This window comes from Canis lupus, chromosome 23 (assembly GCF_048164855.1).
Source record: "Canis lupus baileyi chromosome 23, mCanLup2.hap1, whole genome shotgun sequence".
Classification (NCBI taxonomy): Eukaryota; Metazoa; Chordata; class Mammalia; order Carnivora; family Canidae; genus Canis; species Canis lupus.
Window position 1 is genome coordinate 594978 of NC_132860.1, and position 19483 is coordinate 614460.

Sequence of the window (19483 nt, forward strand, 5' to 3'; positions counted from 1 at the left end):
AGACAGCCCTGGACTAACCGTGTGGTGGCCACAAGTGTACCTGTCACAGACACTATGTTCCTGAGATGGGACCCGGATGCTTGGTCAGGCCTCCAGTTGATTTGGCCGAGGAGGCCCTCATCGGGGCCGTCAGTACCCTCAGCAAGAGGGGGGCTAACGGGGAGATCCAGATGGTCATGCCTCGGTGTGGACTGGACGGAGTAGAGAGAATTTCTAGGCTTTTCTACGAGAACTCCAGTGCCACCGTAGAAATCAGTCCTGCTAACTCTGCCTGGCATTCGCCTCCCATCGCTTGCCTTTCTGCGCTAGATCTAGGAGACGACTTAAAAGAATGTGATTTCATGGAATTCTGTTGGGGCAACACTTTCTTGTCATTCATGTTTGCTGTCAGAATCTGCAAGATACATAGACCAATGGAAGCCGCAGATCTTGGGCTCTAAATTAAAGGCCAAGCGTAATATTCAGGTTAGGGCAGCTTCGGCCGTCATCTGACCGGAGGGCTTCCCTGCGAGACAGGCTGAGAGCGGCGACAAGTCTGCAGAAGAGCCACAGACTGGCAGCTCACTGGCTGCATCTAGTGCGCGGAGACTCCCGCCTAGGCCACGCGGTGTGTTTAAAACGAGGTAATTATATTCACTTGAGGTTTCTACTGTCTCTCAGAAGTGTAAGCAGGGCCTCATCACTGCGTGACAAGCATCAGCGAGAGCTGGGCGACAGCTGCCCAGGTTAGACGGCTGTGCGCGTCCAGGTTGCCAGAGCCGCTACCTCTCTTTGTTTTTGACCCGAGCTGCTTAACTCAAATTTTATTTATTTATTTATTTTTTTTTTCTTAATTTTTTTTTTAAACTTTTTTTTTAAAATTTTTATTTATTTATGATAGTTACACAGAGAGAGAGAGAGAGAGGCACAGAGACACAGGCAGAGGGAGAAGCAGGCTCCATGCACCAGGAGTCCGACATGGGATTCGATCCCGGGTCTCCAGGATCGCGCCCTGGGCCAAAGGCAGGCACCAAACCGCTGCGCCACCCAGGGATCCCTCAAATTTTATTTTTTAACCTGCCTGGCCCTGGCCGACTTTGTAGCGGGGGCCCCGCGGGCAGTGTTCTTCCGCAGAGCCACTGAGCCCCGAGGGCCCTTCTCACCATCCTGCTGCCCTGCGAGGAGCGTGGGGTGGAGGCCACGCTCCCTGAGTGCGTCAGGCCGCACGCTTGGGAAGGCAACGGCTCTCTCGTCCTCGTTGTCCTTTCCAGCCAGCGGGGGACATAGCGCCCCTTACGTGGACGTGGACGACACTCAGAAGTTTGTTGAATGACAAAAGGGCGAAAGATGTAAAGAAAGAAATAAGGAATGAAACACAGAGATAGAAGGAAAGGGCAAAATAGCGACGCACAGAAAGAGAGAAAAGGAAAAGACAGGAAGGAAGGGAAACTGGAAGAAGGAAGGAAAGAAAAGAGAAAGGAGGGAAGAAGGGAGGTGCAGAGCAAGCAAAAGGGACATAAAATGACAATATATGCGTTTCCAGAGGCAGATGATGAGGAAGAGAGTAAGCGGGTTAAGAAGCCAGAGGCCCGTCGACCCCTCGCCGTGTAGGGAGGCCGTGGCTCTGTCCTTGAGCTTGGTGGCAAAGGGTCACAAGTGTGTGCTGTCTGCTCCTGAGTTCATGGCGTCTTTTTCTTTCCCGTGGCTGCTGAGGTAGGGATGTCCTGACATCAGCGACGTCCAGGCAGGCGCACCTGGTGGACCCGTCAGTTAAGCACCTGACCCTGGATTTTGGCTCAGGTCATGGCCTCAGGGTCGTGAGTTCGAGCCCTGGGTCAGGGAGTCTGCTTGTCCCACTTCTGCCCCCTGCTTCCACTGCCTCTCAAATAAATAAATTAAACCTTTTCTCCTCCTCCTCCTCCTCCTCCTCCTCCACGTCCTCCTCCTCCTCCTCCTTCTTCTTCTTCTTCTTCTTCTTCTTCTTCTTCTTCTTCTTCTTCTTCTTCTAGATTGTCCAGAGCTAAAAGCAAAGCAAAAACCCAAAGAGGTATTTTTAAGTGGAAGAAAGGTTTTAAATGGCAAGGTCCACGTGATTATATGCAACCTCGTACTGGCTTTGTTTCCCTGAGTGTCCTAGAACGATGAGGCTCGAGGTACTAAGGACAAGGATCTACTTGTCCATTTGACGTGGGGGCACATCATCTGGAAAGCTCTGAAGCCCCTCTCCTGCCTCTCGCCCCTTTGACCGCACAATCCCACCGCTCGTGTACAGCGTGCCGTTTTGCTCATCCAAAAATACAAAGATGCATCTTAAAGGATGTTTTTTGAAGGATAGTTTGTCATTGTTATTTGCTGCCATTTCTGAAAGAAAAAAAAAAAAAAGAACTCAATCGGGGTCCGGGTAAATAGCGTGTGATCTGTGCACAGAATTCATGATGTGCAGCCGCTCGACAGTGAGGTAGATCGTAAGAGTTGGTATTTGGCACCTATCGCCCAAAACGCAGTCTATGAAGAAACAAGGGTCTTATTGGTGTGGATGTCTCGACGTGGTTACACACGGAACCGTACGCGGAGCACGTCGGGGTGAGAAGGGGCACGAAGGCTCCCTTTCCATCCTAGATTTCTCTATACTCTTTGTGTTTCTTTTAAAGCCAGAACTCGCATTGATTTTACGATGAAAAGGGAAACTCCAGGTCTTACGGCTCTTTCTCAGTGTTCTGGTGGGAGGAAGATAAATGTGAAGAAATGGAGTCTTCAAGGTACGTGGAGCTTTCTCTGTGGTGTCTCCCTCTCGGTTTTACTACATTTTCCCTATAAAGTCATCGCTGTGCGGCTACTGGGGAAAACGAGTCTACAGAGTCAAAAAACCGCGGTCAAGCCCGTCCTAGGTTTACATGGGAGACCTCGAGTTATTCCACGGCTCGGGCTCCGTGTGTCGGGGGTGGGGGGGGCACGTCCAGCAAAGAGCCGGTGGGACGCAGGTCTGTCTGGCCAGGCAGAAGGCCCGCGATCTGGGGACCATGGCGAGGAGAGGCCCAGGGGGCCGGCGAGGGCGCGCACCCCGCAAAGACGAGCCGACTCTAAGATTGTTGGGCCTGAAACCTCGATTCCCTCTTCTGCGGCTTCACGGGAGGGAAGTCACCCTGCTGAGGACAGCGCCGTCCTTGCCTCTGCGGGGACCGAGGCAGCTCGGGGGAAGGCCCCGCGAGGCGACGCCAGGTCCCTGGAGTGAGGCCGCAGGCTCCCAGGGAAGTCGGGGACACAGGCCGCTCTGGGGGAGTCCGTGCCTCGGCCTGGCCCGGTGTCCTCGCTGGCCGCAGGGCAGGGGGCGGAGAGGCCCTCTCGCTGGGGGGCGGCCACTGAGCCCGCCGGGGCACATGGGAGCCCTCGGGGCGCCAGAGGTCGGGGAGCCGGAGGAGCAGTGACGACGGGAGAGCGGGCCTGGACCCCAGCGACGGGCGGGACACGGGGTCCAGACGGTGACCCGCGATGGCCTGTGCGCTCGGGAAGCGGCGGGTGGTAGGGCTGAGCGGGCCGGGCAGGCGGCCTGGCCAGGAGGAGCGTGTGCCGGGGCTGAGGGGGCTGAGGGGGCTCAGGGGACTGAAAGGGGTTGAGGGGGGCTGAGGGGGCCAAGGGGGCTGAGGGGGGCTGAAGGGGCTGAGGGGGCCAAGGGGACTGAGGGGGGCTGAGGGGGGTGAGGGGGCATAGGGGACTGAGGGGGCTGACGGGGGCTGAGGGGACTGAGGGGGCTGAGGGGGGCTGAAAGGGGTTGAGGGGGGCTGAGGGGGGCTGAAGGGGAGCTGAGGGGCTGAGGAGGCTGAGGGGGCAGGAGGGCTGAGGGGGCTGAGGGGGGCTGAGGGGGCTGAGGGGGGCCAAGGGGGGTTCAGGGGAATGAAAGGGGCTGAGGAGGCCTGAGGGAGGCTGAGGGGGCAGGAGGGCTGAGGGGCTCAGGGGACTGAGGAGCTGAGGGGGCCTGAGGGGGGCTGAGGGGGCTGAGGGGGCAGGAGGTTGAGGGGGCTGAGGAGCTGAGGGGGCTGAGGAGGGCTGAGGGGGCTGAGGAGGCTGAGGGGACTGAGGAGCTGAGGGGCCTGAGGGGGGCTGAGGGGGCTGAGGGGCCTGAGGGGGCTGAGGGGCTGAGGGGGCGCCCGGCCGACACTAGCACCTTCTGTGGCAGGTACAGCCTCTGTCTCACACCCCAGGCCCCGCAGCCGCGCACCTTCCTGTGGAGGAGCAACCGCCCCGAGGGAAGCGCCCTTCCCGCCGCCCCATGGCCCAGGACGCTGAGCCCCGCGCCCCGGTGGGGACCGGGGGGCCCTCCTCAGGCGCCAGGTGCCCCCGAGCCGACGGCAGGAAAGCCAGGCGGTGGCCGTGCAGCAGTCGCGGGGCTCGGGGCTCCCTCCGCTTAGCGAGTCACGAGACAAGAGCGCTCGGACCAACGACCTGACCTCCAGAGGGAAAAGTCGAGAACACGCAAGGCCCTCCGCCCCGCAGCCCCTGGTGACCCTGGTGACCCTGGTGACCCTGGTGACCGGCGCCCGCAGGCAGAGGCCGAGGTCCTCCGGGAGCGCCCGGCTGCCCTGCCGCAGGCCTTTGCCAGAGGGAAAGCAACCGTGGCTGAGAGGCCGAGGCCTCCGGGTCCTGGGGGTCCTCCCGAGCACAGGAGAGTCCTCTTGACACCCCGGCCCTGCCCCCCGCACTCAGCCACCCTCCAGGACGCTGGCAGCAGCGCTTCCTGCCCGCCCGGCCCGAAAACCACCGCGTTCCACCGGCGTCTCCAGATTCTCTCCGCCTGCGGCTCCGGAGCTCGGCCTCGGCCGAGACCACGTCAGCGTCACTATGAAGTGATGGAACCGGCTTTTGAGCCACTTTTATTGGTCCCGGAGCCGGTGGTGTCTCTCCTATAGCCTTGGTTCAGCTGCCTTCCCCCGCGGCACCCTAAGGCGCCTTGACCATTACCATCGCGGGGCGCGCGTGCACTTTGCCGTTCCAAGAATCTCTCCCTCTTCCCTCCTAGTCTCCCTGCCCAAGCTTCCCAAGTCCAGCATCTAAAAATACGGTGACCCACAAGCAGCCCTGAGGGCTGCGGGCTGAGGGGCGCCCGCACAGAGGAGACTCACGGGTGGTTGTAACGGCGACACCCAAATGTTCCTGTTCGCGACCAGAGGGGCTCTGGCACCTGGGAGATGGAGCAGCTGGCTGGCGGCCCGGGCGGCGGGAGCCCAGGCTTCGAGTGTCCACTAGATGGCTCTGCGGAGAATGCTGTGAGATCCGGTGGCTTTCTCGGGAGAGCGGCCGCGGCCCGGTGGAGGGAAGGGCGCCCCCAGGGAGGCTGGGCCCATTCTCCTGAGGCCCCTCGCCCGGCCTCTCCTCAGAGCTCCCCGTTCCGAGGCAGCCCCTGAGCCCGCCGTCGGGAAGCGGGTCTGAGCGAGTCATTACTCAGGATCCACCCGTACGAAGATTGCCAGTGACTGATCTTCCCATCCTCTCCTTCGTGGGAGGTTCGCTCCCTAACGAAGCTTATTCGCCATGAAGAGTGTCTGTCCTCAGCCCCATCCTAGGTCACGGGAAGCCCCCTGGCCTGGGTTGCTCTTGGAAACTCGGGGAACTGTCCCAAAGTCAGTAACTGGCTCTCCACCCCCCTTTAGGGAAGGACAGGGTGACCCGACCCTGTGCCCTTTGCCAGGGAGCCAGGTCGACTCTGGAGCCAAACTGCGAAGTCTGACAGACCCCGGGGTCAGATAAAACTGTTGCCGTTGGGGCGGCTGGGGGGTCAGGTCAGTCAGGGCAGCTGGGTCAGTCAGGGCGGCTGGGGGGTCAGGTCAGTCAGGGCAGCTGGGTCAGTCAGGGCGGCTGGGGGGTCAGGTCAGTCAGGGCAGCTGGGTCAGTGAGGGCGCTGGGGGGTCAGGTCAGTCAGGGCAGCTGGGTCAGTGAGGGCGCTGGGGGGTTAGGTCAGTCAGGGCAGCCGGGTCAGTCAGGGCGGCTGGGGGGTCAGGTCAGTCAGGGCAGCTGGGTCAGTCAGGGCGGCTGGGGGGTCAGGTCAGTCAGGGGCCAGGTCAGTCGGGCAGCTGGGGGGCCAGGTCAGTCAGGGCGGCTGGATTCCGCCGTCAAAGCTCCGTGCGCACTGGTTGGTCATCTAACGTGGGGAACACGTCCGTGTGCCTGGCCCCTCAGGACGGTTAGTGCAATGACTGTCTCCCTCACTGCGGAGTCCGCAGAGCGTGGTGTGTGCAGGTCTGAGGCGTACGTGGTGGCAAGTGCATGTGCGCCAAGGGGGAGTGTGTGTTGTGGCTCTTTCCGGGCAGCTGCGTGAGGAGCCCGTGCCACCTGGTGAGGCCCATCGTGCATGTTCATAGGGTACCTGCCGCTTTGGAGGACGTGAGGGGCTCGCAGGGTGGAGGGGACACGTCCGTTGTCTGGTAACGGGCCGGGCAGTGCCCGCTGGACCGCATGGACGGGCTCCGACAGAAAACGCTTGCCTGGCGTGACCGACAGGGCGCCCACACGCGACTGTTGCTGGAACTGTTACATTGCGTCGTCATCTCTTGGGTTTTTGATTAAAATGACAATTGGAGACACGACTTCCCGATTCTGTCTGAATCCGAGTTCTGGACCGGTCGGCTCGGAAGCCCCTGCTGTCACGTTTTGGTTCCGTTGTGTTAATTGCCGTGTGGTGGTGACGCGAGCCGCGGCGGCCGGCGGACCGCGTGGTCTTACGAAGCCACCTGCCATTTCGGAGCCTCCTCTGTGACACGAGGACCTGGTTCCCTGAACAGCGCGGCCGGCAGCTTGGGCCAGGCCCTCGGCGGTCTCGGCGCGTGCCCAGCCCGTGCAGCCCTCTCGGCCCGCACGCGGCTGACTCCAGGCACTGGCTTGTAAGCCGAGGATATGGCGACAGGTGATGAGACGTCACCTTCCTCATCGCCCTCAAGGACGCTGGCTTCCGTCCCGCCGCCCGCCCACCGCCTGTCCCCTTGGCTCCGACGGAGCCGACGTGGCCAAGAACGGAAGGGGGCCTCACCCCAAACTCCCAGAGGACTAAGTCCCTCCGAAAACTGTGCAGGCGCCGCGGAGACAGACCCTCGCCCCCGAGTCTTCGGCTGAGGCCTCGGCCTTACCACCGCCCCCGATGCTGCTACTGCAGCCCCGTGAGAGGCCCCGAGGAAGTGGGGGTGAGCCACGCCTCAACTCCTGATGCGCAGACGCGGAGACATAAACGTTCACTGTTTGAGCTCAGAGGTTTGTATTTTATTTCATTTTTTTAAGATTTTATTCATTTATTTGAGGGAGAGCGAGAGGGAGCAAAGGGGTGGGGGGAACTTGCCGCCGAGTGGAGAGCCCGAAGCGGGGCTCGATCCCGGGACCCCAAGATGATGGCCTGAAGGGAAGGCAGACGCTCAGGAGACTGAGCCCTAACCCTGAGTTACGGGTTTGAGCCTCTCCGTCCCACAGTCCGGGGCCTCCATCCTTCTCGGGGGCCGGGGGGGCTGGTATGACTTGAAAAGGAGTGTGTTGGGGGCAGAATCTGTTACCAGCAGCGGGCCACGACGCAAGTGGCTTTCCGGCTGATCCACGGCCTGCCGTGGCTGGCCCCTGGGGCCGCTGTCCCGAGCCGCGTCCCCGCCTGTCTCCCCGTCGGCCTCAAAGGCCCGAAGCACCCGCAGCACCGAAATGCCGCCCTCTTTAGGGCGCCCGAGCGGAAATCTGTGGTAAGGTCTGCAGCTGTCACGGCGCAGGAGGGCCTTACCCGTGCGCCGCGGGCCGTCGGGGCTCTCGAAACCCTCGGGGCCTCATCCCGAACGTGAGGGGCTGCACTGGAGCGGGGCTCTCCCAGGGGGACCCAGGTCAGCAGCGTCAACACTGGCCGGGAACACGGTAGACATGCGAGTTCTCGACTCACCGCAGATCTGCCCAATCCGAAACTCTGGAGGTGCGGCCCCGGATTTAGGTTTTAGCCAGCGGTCTGGCTAATTCTGACACATATGAAAGTTCGAGAACCCCTGGGCTCCAAATCCTCTAATCCCTTACAGCTCCATCAACACTGATCTTAGTAATTACGGGAAGCGTTTGTTGATCATGTGCAGGAATCGTAAAAGGACGTTATAGTCACTATCACAGCGCCCTATGAAGCAGATACTCGTTATCTTCATCCCAGTAATATCTCTAATATCTTGGCTTCTTAAGGGCAGGGGTGATTTTTTTTTTTTTTTTTTTGAATCTCTGAACTTCTTTAAACCTTGCGTAGGATTCACAGTTCCTTTTTAGGTGTGTGTTTCTGTGTATTTGAGTTAGTCGGTCCTCAGTGTTTACAATGAATGAATGGGCAAACGAATTTATGAATAAAAACATAGGAACGTAGGAACGCATAGCTGCGGTCGTTAAGTACAGAGGCCCTTTAGAAGGTGGTGAGATGAAAGCGGGCACAGGTCGGGTGTTCTCATATCCTCTTAACTCGGTATTAAGAGGACGCCAGTCTGCTTCCCGCTGAGGCTGGTCTTGATCAGAAGGTAGCCAATCTCTTGGTTCCTACTGATTTCAGTTCACGGGCATCAACAATGGAAGAACCCAATATGCGATTTATTCATGTTCTCTGGAGAGGGACCCCGGGGAAGAAATTATTTTACAGAAATAAATTCATATCTCGAGGGAATAAAGATTTGAAATGGTATTTCAGACATATTCATGAGAGTAAGTCCTGTGACTTCTAGAAACTAGAGGAGGGACCCTGAGGCCGTGGTGGGCTCCGTGGCTCACTCCTTAGACCTTGTGGTTGACTTTGTAAGGTTACGTGGGGTGGTCTCCGCATCCTCCCCAGATCCGGTCTTTTTGTCCATTAAAGGGAACGGCAGCATGTCTGGCGCTCGCAGGCATCTCAGTGATCACGTCTACATCTGGGACTTCCTCCGACCTCGGCAGCATGTCGCACATTACTTCGGGTTACTGTGACGTTACCCCATGCGTGTGCGCGTGTGCGTGTGCGCGTGTGCACACTTCTTTCTTTCTTCTTCTTTCCTCCGTAGCAATGGTAAACACTGTTCCAAGCTCATTGCAGATCTTTCCTCAGAATTATCCTGTAGGGAAGGTCCAGTTGCTGTAGGGATGTTGCTGACGAGAACACGATGAAGTGACAGCACCTTGCTTCACGTCACAGTGCGGAGTTGGGATTCCGGCCCATTCCGTCTGACGCTAAGCCCAAGGCTTTTAACTGTTATTTTAAATGCTAATCTGACTAGGTCAGAATTTGGGATTCTGATTGGGTCCATTTAATAGTGGGTGTGGTCACTGCCTCAGAATAGGCTAGAAACCCATGAACTTGTGTGACCCTCTTATTCTCCTTGTTTCCATGCAGCAGATGTTAAAGTTAAGTCTACATGACTACAGGCTTGGTCTATCCTCCCTCCCTCCCTCCCTCCCTCCCTCCTGTAGGAAACTCTCATCCATTCAGTCTTGAGGAGCTAACGGTAAGTTTGGCTTTAGAAGAGCTTCCTCTTGGGAAGCCTTCCTCTTGGGTTTAGGTTTCAAGCTGAGGCCCAGGTTACTAGATGGGTTTACGCGGGGTATTAGGAACCAAGCCCAGTTATAAATAAGATGCGTATATGTTTCATATAACAAGTTACTCCAAACTTGGTAGTTTCAAACAATATGAATTTACCTCCTTACAGGAGTTCAGAAGTACAAAGTAAGCTTCACTGGGATGAAATCAAAGTGTCAGTGGGGCCGGACTCCTCGGAACGGCACCGTTTTCTTTTCTGGCTACTAGAGGCCACCTGCACGCCTTAGTTCATGGACCTTTCTCCATCTTCAAAGCCAGCAATGCAGTATCTTTAAGTCTCCCCTTTGCTTCTCACCCTTTGCTTCTATAATCATATCTCCTTTCTCCGTCTCTGGCCCTCCTGCCTCCCTCTTTTAAGGACATTTATAATTGCATTTGATTAACCCGGATGGCACAAGACACTTCCTCCATCTCAAGATCCTTAAATGGATCACATTTTAAAGTTTCTTTTGCTATTAAGGTACCATATTCACAGGCTCTGGGGATTAACATATGGACATCTCTGGTGGGTCATTTAATCTGTCCACTATCGTTTGCCCTCTGGTCCTCAAAGATTCATGTCCATCCCTCATACAAAATATACTCACCCTATCCCAACAACCCCGAAAGTTTCATTCATTACATCATTAACTCAAAGTAAAAAAAGGAAAAAAAAAAACTCATCTTAAACTTCTTAATTAAAAAGTCCCACATCTCATAATCAAAATCAACATGACTCATGCAATCTATCCTTGGGCAACGTTTCTCATCATCAATGGACCTATAAAACCGGGGAACAAATTCTCTGCTCCCGAAATATAATGGTGGTACAGACATAGGATATCACTTGCAGACACGTTCAGGAAGGGAGCAAATGGAAAGGAAGAGGAGTCACTGTTGCCAAGAAAATTAGAAATGAAGCAGGAAAAGTCCACTGGGTTTCAAGGCCTAAGGATGATCTGTGACTTGAGACTTTAGTTGCAAGTCTGAGTCATCTTTCCTTCTTCATGAAGGGTCGCGTATGTTTGCAGCAGAGTGATTTTATTAGTCTGTAGGATTCTGGAAGTCAACAGCCTTCTTTCATTTTATCTTTTCCCTCTCCCTTTCTGTCTAAGATGGAAGGGTTTCTGCTGGTATGAAGCTCTCAGGATCTTTGTGGGTGCCCTGTGACTGTCCTGGGGATTCCCTCCAGTAGACGGGAGGCTCCTCCACAGAGAGATCCTGGACAAACCCATCTCTATTCCTAACTTCTGCTTAAATGGCGAAGGAGACCTATGAGGCATATGCATGATCCCCCTTAAGGTCCCTCTGTGTAATTGAATATTGTGGTCATTTGCTCCTTCTGAGGTGGTAGCAAGGCTGCCCAGTCACATCACTGGCTTTCTTTCCAGAGCCGGCTTTCCTGACAGTGCATCTCCTCATTCTAGCAATTCTTGAATCTAGACAGAATTTCCCAAATCATCAAGTCTCAGTTCCTTCTAATAATTCTTCTCTCAACCTATGTCTGTCTTCTCATATTTTATTATCAGCATCGAGAAGAAAGCACTCTAGACCTTCGACAATTTGCGTGAAAGTTCCCTCAAGTTAAAGACCCAAGTTCACTGCTTAGAGCTCTACTTTCCACATTACTGTAGGACAAGTCCAGTGAGCTTTCTGCCATTATATAAAAATGGCAGCTTTCTGACTTTTCCTATAGTTCTTACATACCCCTCGTTACCTTCCGAGCCCTCCCTGGGAGTGTCTTCAATGTCTGTTTTTCTACCAACAGCCTTTTTATGAAGGTTTAAATATTCTCTAAGGTGATGAAGTTCTTTTTTATACCAGAGTCCTCATTTCCTTTGGAATCCTCACATCCATATTAAAAAAAAAAAAAAAAAAAAAAAAGATTTGTTTACTCATTTGAGAGAGAGAATGCACACAGGGCAGAGGGAAGGGAGAGGGACAAGCAGACTCCGTGCTGAGCAAGGAACCTGACTCAAGGCTCAATCCCAGGAGCCTGAGATCATGATCTGAGCTGAAACCAAGACTTGGACACTTACCCGATTAACCCACCCAGGTGCCCGACATCCATATTTCTTCTAACAGTCTGTTCAAGGCAATATACATGTTTTCTATCATTCTGCTCAAAATTCCTCCAGCTTTGGCTTATTTCCCAATTCCAAAGCCATTTCTATGTGTTTGGTTATTTGTTACACCAACACTCCTCTAACATGTACCAAAATCTGTATCAGTCAGGGTTAAACCAGAAAATAAGGAATCAGTAGCAGATGTATTTTGAGACTTATTGCAAGAAATTGGCTTAAGCAACTGTGGTGACTGGCCAAGTCCAAAATCTATAGAACAGGCTGTAAGGAAGGGCAGGCTGAACTCTCGGGCACAGCTGAAGCTGGTGTCCGCAGTTGGAATTTCTAATCTGGGAGATCTCAGCTCTGCTCTCAAGGCCTGTTAATTGATTGAATCAGGGTTACCCAGATTAGTTAGGAAAAAACCCATTTATTTAAGGCAAACTGATTATGGGCTCTAATCACATCTAAAGATGTCTTCATAGCAACTTCGAGACCATGGTGGGGATTACAGCCTAACCAAACTGACACGTAAAACTGACCGTCACACGATGGTGCCTAAATTCCCATTTGTCATTGTCCCTTGTTCGCAATATAGCTTTTAGAGCCTTGAAGAAGACGAACAAATGTCTGGACCAAAAAGCAAGATGAGAACATTTCCTATGTCCCCTAATCACGATATCATCAACACCCCCACCATTAACACTAAGCAATATATTTAACGCAAGGATACTTAGAGCGATTAGAAAACAACATAAAATAACGTATATTTCGTGGTTATATTATATGGGAACGACTAAATGTTTCACGTGAGTTCATAGGAAGAGTTAACTGTTGATTAAATTAAGAAGGGAAGGATCGAGAAAGTAGAATATGACGTAGCAGGGCTTGATTACAAGGTAGAAGGAAGCAGATACGGCTTATCAAGCAAGGGCATAGTTGGGAGAAAACACTGAGGACACTGCGCTCCCTCACCCTTATCCTCAGGACCACGGAGATGGGCCGTGCATATTCTGGGGAAGCCTGGGCCGCAGAGTTGATACCTGAAATAACGTGTAAGGAAGAGTCCTGATGGAAACAGTCGACAAGAAAGGTGAATCTGGCAGACGTGGACACAATGGAAGCGAAAGGGCAGCGGTTCCTGTACCACTGGGGTGGCAGGAGGAGTCAGAGGCCATACAGATGGGGTGGGGGTGCGAATGCACAATAGGAGGCAGATGCCAATGGCGCTTTGAAGCAAGATACAGAAGGCATGTGATCGAGCGAACGCTGGGGATGAAGAGTTGGCATAAGGAGAAATCGATGCCAACTATTTTGTATTGATCATATGTTGGATTGGGATTTTATGCTAATGCAATCAAGAGCCCACGAATCCTGCCTTCAGCCATCCAGGTTTCCTGCTTCCGAGGCCACTAAGTAAGATACTAAAGCCACTAAGAAAGGACGAAAGAGGAAGCAGAGTAATACTATTATTAGCAGACTTCTGCTTGTAATTCCAGCACAAAATAGCAGTAAGCTAGGATGAACCACGTGGAAAACTTTGTAAGGCACCAGAAGCAGCCTATATATAGCTTAGATCCAAAGCAGGCCAAACAGCTTTCTGTGTTTATTAAGTTCAGCCTGGATAGGCGGCCCTCCACTGCCGGCGTGGAGAGACCGATGCAGAGTGCACCCCGTGCCAGGGCAAAGTGCTGATGTCTCCAGGCGTGAATGAAAAGAAGATATTCACAAAGGGGAGAAAAAAGGGTTGCGCCGAGCATCTCTGAGCCTTCGCCCTTTTGGCCTAAATAAAGGAAACGGACTTGCAGCTTCAAAAGCAGTAAATGTTATTCCATCTGAAACTCCAGTCCTAGAAAATGTGGCAAACTCATCCCCGACCTTAACCAATCCCAGTATTTTTTGGTAGGTGGCGTTTCTTTCTTGCCTTTTTTCCCCCCGTTCTGTCCTGAGAGATAACTAAGGTCTAGGGGCGCCATGAGAGCCTGCCTTTCTACAACAGGTACATCATTGTAAGGCTGGTTAGTTGGCAAGATAGTGGCAACATTGAGAAAAGGGATGGAGGAGGGAATTCTACTTGGAGTGAGAGGTTGGCATAGCAGACAACGTGTATGCCCAAGATGACGTAGCGCCTCACACTCAATGACGCTTCAGTGAGGGGACCACGTGGAACCACTTCGTGTCCTGCAAGGTCAGCAGGAGAAAATAGTAGAGTCCAAGAGGAATGGCCTGCTGTGAAGAGAGCAGGCCAAAGAGAGCTATGGCTTTAGGCCATAGTCCATCCTGGTGACTCAGCAGGCCGGGCGCTGGCGGCGTATGCACCCCTACCTCACTCCTCTCTGCCCTCGAATCTCTGTCGGTGTCCCTATTGGCCACTGACCATAAAACGCCTGCTCATGGGGTTCATATAAGTCAGCCTGTGTGGGCACAGCGGAAGGTGGAGGAGAGTTCAGAGGGGCAACCAGGTGTCGCGTGGCTAGCCTGGGAGCTAAGTGGCGAGTGAGCTGACGGTTGGAAATGGCTCTCAGCTTGTAAGAAGAGCAGGCGTAGGAACAGGGACTTGGGATACAATTTACGGACTGTTCAATCAGGAAGAAAAGACCGCATTTTTACTGAATATTTATTACGTGCCAGGCGCGGTGCTAGGCACGTTCATGTTCCCTCATTTATTCTTCACAATAACTCACTAAAAAGAAGAATTGACATTCTGAGAGATTTGCTAGTTCATGGGCCTCATACTGGCAGCTCAAGAGCTCAGCATCTGTGTTTTCTCCGGCCTGCAGGGTGCTTTAAAAGTCAGAGGATTTCACATAAAAACGCAGGTTTCTGGCTTCCCTGGAAAAATCAGAAGATCTGGCATCCGCAAGCTTACAGTCCTGCAGGCTGGAATGGTGCAGTGACTTTCCTCTTGAGATTGGACACGGACTTTGGCACATTCTCCGTCCCTGCCTGTTTGTGTTGTAACGTCCAGATGAATTGGTTGAGATTATCTGCCAATTATTTTAATTTGCGACTCTGATCTACGCCCTCTTATTTTACAGATGAATACATTAATTCATGGAGAGATTGGACGACTTGTTCAAAACTTCACAGCCAGGTAACGCCACAGTCGGCCCTAGAACTTGTCTTAGGTTTCTGCATCAAGCTCTCTGTGGAATGTAAAAGCTGATTACTATGAATTTTACGGTGATCAAGGCACTGTGGTGCTGGCTTAAAAACAGACAAATACACCATCAGAACAAAATAGAATCCAGAAATAAAACCACACATGCATGGTCAACTGATTTTCAACAAACATGCCAAGGCAATTTAACGGGGGAGAGGAAAATCTTTTCAACAAATGGTGCTCGGATAACTGGGCTAAATGCATGGAAAAAGTAACATCTACCCCTACGTCTCACTATACACACAAATTAATTCAAGATGGATCATGAGATGTAAAAGCTAAAATTATAAATTTTCCAGAAGAAAACAGCGGAGCCTGCCTTTGCGACTTGGAAAAAAAAAAAAAAAAAACACAATAATTTATTGGAGAGGACACAAAATGTACCCACCATAAAGTAAAACAAGTATTTAGAAGGATGGTTGCGCTTCTCGCATGAGATAACGTAGGAGGGTCAGGAGTGCTGAGCCTGGAAACATGAGAAAGTAGAGACGTTGAAGAAGCAGCAGCAAGAGATAAATAGAAAGGGTTGGCAGAAATACGGCGAGAGGTTAGGATATTCGGAATCTTCCCCAAGGCTCCAATAGCGGCCTAGGTAATTTGGGCCTATAAAGTTTATTTGGAAACTTACTAAAAGCCCCTTCTCGGAGGCTTCAGGAACTAATGATTCCCATTACAGAAGCGATTTCTTTTGGAAACTTTGGACCCCCTCAACGCTTTGTTTGATTCTCTGTCTGTGGGATGCTCTGAAGCCCCGTATGTTTCTCCGCAGTCTTAGTCATACCAGGATTTCTGGCCTTGACCCTCAAACTCTGTTACGGCCATAGCTCCACACAGCGTTGGTTTAAAACAACCCTGCGTTGATGACGTAGCGGAACCCGCGCTCGGAAACACCCGCAGTCTTCTTTCCTGATTGGATCGATGGGTGCGGTACAGAGAAGGGTGAGGACAGAGTGAACGCGCTGGGTTCCCATTTCCCCCTTGCCATTTGGGTGCCGGGTCTTCTCAGCTACATAAGCAGACATTGGATTTCCTGATGGTGAGACTTTCCTCTCTTCCCTCCTAAAATGTTCACTTTGGTGAATTGTTGTATCCGTATATTTTTAAAGATTTATTTATTTATTTGAGGGGGGAGAATGCATGCGTGTGTAAATGGGGACGGGCAGCAGGAGAGGGAAAGGGGGGAATCCTCAAGCAGAGCTCATTGTGGGGCTCCACCCTGGACCCGGAGATTATGACCTGAGCCGAGATCAGGAGTTGACTGCTTAGCCCACTAAGCCACTCAGGCGCCTCAGAATTATTGTGTTCTTGATTCCTTTGTGGTGACCATTCATCTTCCTCTATCATATACGTGATTAAGAGTAGAGTTCTTCCAAAGGAACAAATGAAAAACCAGACAAATACAGAGAACAAACCGGTGGTTGCCCGAAGGCAGGCGGGAGAGGGGATGGGTGAAATAAAGGGTATGAACGGGTACAAACTTCCCATTATAAAATAAGTAAGTCCTGCAGATAAAAGAGCACAGCACAGGCAATATAGTCAATAATGTTGTAACGAGGTGGTAGGGTGACAGCCGGTGACTACGCTCGTCGTGCTGAGCGGTGAGTAATGCATAGACTCGTCAAATCAATATGTTGTGCACCTGAAGCCAATACCACATTGTGTGTTAATGATACTTCAATAAAAAAAAATCAATTAAAAAAAAAAAAGAGTAGAGTTCCTTCTGGATTATAGAGCTCTGCTTCTGAAAAAGTGTATTAATGAAGACTTATTTCATTTTATTTTTTTGTTCTATTGCTTCCAAAATTCAGTAGTGTTTTCCGACAGAACAAATCTACCGTTTCCACTTATAAGCCGTCTTCGGTTTCCTTTTTTTTTTTTTTAATTAATGTTTTTTAATAATAAATTTATTTTTTATTGGTGTTCAATTTGCCAACATACAGAATAACACCCCGTCTTCGGTTTCCTTAATAGAGTCTCGTGTTCTGGTCCTCAATCTGCTGTCTCTTTCTGCTCCTTGGAGGTCATCACTTCCGTGTTTATTATGCCCTGAAGACTTCTTTCCATGTCTTCTTTGCCCTGAAATTTAGTGAACATTCAAATTCTGGTAGCAAGACAATGACCACCGTCTAATCTCCTTTTCAACTTCATTTCCCTTTTTAATTACCTCTTTGAAGATAGAAATATATCTGAAAAAAAATTAAAAATAAAAGAAAAAAACAAAACAAAACAAAAAAACAAAAAAAGAGAAATGTATCTGAGTTCCGTGGAGAAACTGAACAGCCGGGGAGGAGTTCAGCTCCTAGGGGAGGAGGGACGTAGGGACACAGTGTAGCACACTGGGCATGTGCCCGCTCCCCACTCAGCCTCGTAGGCCGCTCACCTGGTGTCTTCACCAAGTGGCTCAAGGCTACGGCCACGTAGAACATGTCTTCTGAATAACAACCGAGAAGGTGCAAAGTGAACTAGGCGGTGTCAGCCTTTCTTCCTTGTAGAACACGTTGAGGGAAACGTGACCTGAATGAGCAAGGACCATGGATGCAACACAGGGACATGTCAATGCTGGAACTTTCTGTGGGACGGGCTTTTGTTGAGGCTTGCGTCTTCTATCTGCGCTCTTCTGTGGAGCTGCTAGTACTGTTTTCATTTGAAATCAACCCAGGATGTCAAGGAAAACGGAGAAAACGCTTAGGAAGAGCATGTGAACTCCAACCGAAGCGGACTAAGCAGTGAACACAGCTCTGCACGCCCCCCTCCGAGTTCCTCCAGGTTCTCCCCTCCCTCATCGACATCGGACTCGTTTTCCTAAGGCACAGTATGGGGTTCCCCAGCTTTGATAAGGTGATGTGTTACAGTTCTTTTTTATATTATATATATATATATATATATTTTTTTTTTAAATATTAAGGTAGTATCACAGATAATTTGGGAAACGAGAAATCATTAACAAGCAAAAAAGTATTATCCATGAGTTTGCAACGGGTTCCGGGCTGTGTCCTTTGGACACGTTTTGCCATTTTGTCATGCGAGCTGCCGCGAGGTTTGGGATTATCCTTGTTTTACAGACGGGGCTGAGAAAATCAGATAATGTGCCTGGGGTCTGCCGCTGGGCAAGTACAGTACTAGCATCACAAGCAAGTCTGTGGGGTGCGCCTGGGGGCTCAGTGGTTGAGCGTCTGCCTTTAGGGCGTGATCCTAGGGTCCTGGAGTTTGAGTTCCCCATTGGGCTCCCTGCATGGAGCCTGCTTCTCCCTCTGCCTGTGTCTCTGCCTCTCTCTCTGTGTCTCTCATGAATAAATAGATAAAATCTGTTTTATTTTTCTTTTTTTTTAAGCAAGTCTTCCGGACCCTGCAGCACACATCCGTTCTGTTCTTGCTGGGCTTCCTCGTGGCTTATTGGTCCGAGAGCAAGTGAATACCCTGACCGAGCTGAGTTCTACGCTTATCAGTGAGGACAGTTAGAGACGTGAAGCTGACTTCCTGGGGATGACAGCAGGGGCACTGAACTTTTTCTGAGCAGGGGGTGTGATGACACGATGGAAAGAACGTTCTGGAGAGATGAATGGCCCATGGTGTGACACCAGATGGCCTGGGGGAAGGGCGACTAGGTGCAAGGACAGTAGCCCGGGAGCCTACTGCTGGGATCCAGGCGTGACGCCATGAGGGTCTCAGCTGAGCCTTTTATCACTTTTCACAGTTTTCACTTTCTCTTTCGAGGTCACCACAGTTTTCACAAGGACAGTACCGCAGTGTCGCTCCGAGACTTACCATTTTGGATTACCTTGGTTCCATTATTTCCCCTAATAGGTTCTCTGGCCTCAGGGTGACTGCAAGTGAAATATGGTCTCTTAGCCACTCTTTTTTAAACTCCCCGATCCCATTCATCCTTGGAGCTTGTTTAGTCACTAATTAGAACACAGGAGATGCTTCCTACACAGGCCGAGGCCTAGGCCTCCGCCCGTGAGCCCTTGGCCGGGGGAGGTGAAGTATTCGGGCTGCAACCCGGTGTCTGTCCTGCCCTAGGAACTGCAGACGGGCTGGGCTCCATTCAGGGGGGTCTGGGCCCGGGCAGCCTCCTGTCGGCACCCCAACTGCCCCCCCGGAGGGCGCCCCTCCCACAGCTCTCACACACGCTGTGGTCTAGGAGCCCTGCTGACCTGCCCCAGCGGCGCTTGGCGGTCGGCTGGAGCCCCAAGAGACACGTTTCCTGTCCGATTCGATCAGTGCCCATTGTTTACTGTCCTGTTTAGCCGAGCATCACCTGAAACTCTGAGGTATTGCAGGGCAGCGGCCAAGTCAGCCCGTCTACGGGCTGCAGCCTCCAAGTGCTGTGTCTGGCCTCATCCTGCGTGGAGCCCACAAGCCAGAAGGCCGGCACCTCGGGGGAAACAGGAATGTTAGGTTGAAAGTGTCTTAAACACTTGGGAAGGTGAAGGCCCACCCACCTGCGTCCCCCCGGGGAAGGTGAAGGCCCACCCACCTGCGTTTCCCCGGGGAAGGTGAAGGCCACCCACCTGTGTCTCCCCTGGGAAAGGTGAAGGCCACCCACCTGCGTCTCCCCTGGGGAAGGTGAAGGCCACCCACCTGTGTCTCCCCTGGGGAAGGTGAAGGCCACCCACCTGCGTCTCCCTAATGAAGGCTGAAGGCCCACCCACCTGCCTCTCCCCTGGGGACGATGAAGGCCCACCCACCTGTGTCTCCCCCTGGGAAGGCGGAGGCCCAACCACCTGCGTCTCCCTAATGAAGGCTGAA

The 19483-nt window shown here is 52.4% G+C and overlaps 1 long non-coding RNA gene across 1 annotated transcript; it reads left to right on the forward strand.

Moving 5' to 3' along the window:
- The first annotated feature begins 1209 nt into the window (after window positions 1-1209).
- Window positions 1210-18004, forward strand: LOC140614629 (uncharacterized). The gene is made up of 4 exons (XR_012015418.1): window positions 1210-2738; window positions 4154-5971; window positions 6057-7215; window positions 14610-18004. It is a non-coding gene; the product is annotated as an uncharacterized lncRNA (long non-coding RNA).
- The last annotated feature ends 1479 nt before the right edge of the window (window positions 18005-19483 follow it).